The 2,500-nt window shown below is 29.3% G+C and overlaps 1 protein-coding gene across 1 annotated transcript in view; it reads left to right on the top strand.

The window, feature by feature from the left end:
* Positions 1 to 1,154: 1,154 nt before the first annotated feature.
* The window catches only part of LOC144971288 (uncharacterized), an 18,657-nt gene continuing 17,311 nt past the window's right edge, over positions 1,155 to 2,500 (top strand). The window contains exon 1 of the mRNA XM_078911905.1: positions 1,155 to 1,237. The gene's annotated coding sequence lies outside the window, so the exon portion shown is untranslated. The remainder of the gene's footprint in view (positions 1,238 to 2,500) is intronic.

Below are 2,500 nucleotides of genomic sequence, written 5' to 3'. Positions count from 1 at the left end.
AACGAATCGCTGGGGAAGTAGTATGGCGCGAGACCGTTGAAAGGTGATAAGAAGTGAGGACCGCCGCCGGTCTTCCACTATGGGACCGATCCCCGGTTCACAGCTAAAAGACCGTGGTCCAAGGACCGGTCCTCAGCGCGGCACTAGTATGAAGCGAGTGTTTTACCAACAAAGCTATCGGGACACCAATCTATAAGCGTAAATTACAAATAAAACATGAACATCCACCAGACTAAGATATAACATTATGTTGCCTAATTTTATTTTTAAAAAATGTTTTTATAATAATTAGATAGCATTTTTTACATCTGATAAAAAGAAAAGATTTATATTTCCAGTAAGTGTATTATATTATACGGTGACCAATGAAATATAATTTCCACCACAAAATAATTTCTATGATTGACTGGTAGAGTGACATTCTGTCAATTTTCACCTTTTCATATTTTAGGAGTTATTTTCCAAGAGTATTATACGATTATTTCATCTCGCTGTATTTATAAAACGAGTTATTTTTTTCGTGTCCAATAACACAACGAGCCTGCGAGTATGTGTTATTGCATGATAAAAATAAAAGAGTTAGTAGAATTAGTATTTCTAATCACAACAATTTGTATCTTTCTCCTGCGAGGTCAATAAGCTAAAAATGGTATTATAAAACCTTGTATTATGGTGTATGCCCTTCGATATTGATTTGACCCTTTGGTTTTATAAGCATGGAGATTAAAGTACAACTAAATAAAGCTGCTGGGAACCACAACACCTTGCCCTGCAAAGCAAATTGATTATTACTCGTACTGTATTACAATAATACTAATTTATGACTTCATGGTATATAATATACGAATAAATATTTGCTGAAAAAAAAACAAACATATTTTATTAATTAATCGTGGTCATGTGATCTAAGATAGATGGACGAAAATTATGAATAATAAATGAACTGGAAATAGGTCTGATTTTTGTTTTCCTCATTACCTTTTATTTGACAATTTCTCTAGGTAGTATTGATCTGTGACAAAAGGTCCCGGTTTTGAAACCAACGAACAGCCAATGCGTCGATTGGCGATATTTAATCACATCAACACGAACCCTCGTCGGCACGCTATAAAGTTAACGCCATTTGGAGTGCCGGCACTCGATTTCATCAAACCAAAGACTATAAGGATTTTAAATTGTTTCTATTTGTATTCTCCTCTTGGCGGGTCTGTGCTCAGTGTTTAAAAGTCTTAAATCGGTAATACTGAACATGAGAAGGGTTAACAAGTAACATGTGCTTAAAGAGAAAATGATTTGCATGAAAACCAAAGAAAGCATGATAAAGATGATAATGATGGTCATGAAACAATAATTGATAATGATAATGGTGATGATAAGGATAGATAGAATTTCAATAATGATTGTAATAATAATGCTACTACTACTACTACTACTACTACTACTACTACTACTACTACTACTACTACTACTACTACTACTACTACTATTACTACTACTACTACTACTACTACTACTACTACTACTACTACTACTACTACTACTACTACTACTACTGCTGCTGCTGCTGCTGACTACTACTACTACTACTACTAACTACTACTACTACTACGATACTACTACTACTACTACTACTACTACTACTACATACTACTACATACTACTACTACTACTACTACTACATACTACTACTACTATACTACTACTACTACTACTACTAACTACTACTTACTATACTATACTACTACTACTATAACTATACTACTACTACTACTACTACTATAATAATAATAACTAATATAATAATATCTATAATAATAATATAATAATAATAATAATAATAATAATAATAATAATAATAATATATAATAATAATAATAATAATAATAATAATATATATATGAATGATGAATAATAATAATAATAATAATAATAATAATAATAATAATAATAATAATAATAATATAATAAATAATATATATATAATGATAATATAATAATAATAATAATAATAATAATAAATAATAATAATAATAATAATAATAATAATAAATAATAATAATAACAATAGTAGTAATAATGATAATAATGATAATTATTTTTTTTATGAGCATATATGTGACTGTATAAAAAAAACAAAAAGCTTGTTGGAATTGGAATTGTTAATTGTATACAGATATTGTATATAGACGCTACTTATCATATCTTACTAAAATGCCAACTAGAATAATGTATCCTTTCAATACCTTATACTTATACATGACATGATGTTGATACGTCTTAATAAATCACATTTGTTTTTGATAATGACTAACATTAATCATATTTAGTTATCTAAAAGCATTTGCCCAACCTTATATATCTTTCAAGAGGCATTGTTGGAGTAAGAAAATAGTATTTGGAGTCCTGTATTTATTAAGACAATCTGTTGACATTGAGAACGTACAAAGGCGCGCTACTGGACTCTCTTGCCTGGTATTCTACATCTATCTTATGTAGAAAG

The sequence above is a fragment of the Berghia stephanieae genome, chromosome 4 (genome assembly GCF_034508935.2).
Source record: "Berghia stephanieae isolate SIO BIC M18660-M18661 chromosome 4, UCSD_Bste_1.3, whole genome shotgun sequence".
In the NCBI taxonomy this organism is placed as follows: Eukaryota; Metazoa; Mollusca; class Gastropoda; order Nudibranchia; family Aeolidiidae; genus Berghia; species Berghia stephanieae.
This window is presented reverse-complemented; position numbering and strand designations above follow the sequence as displayed.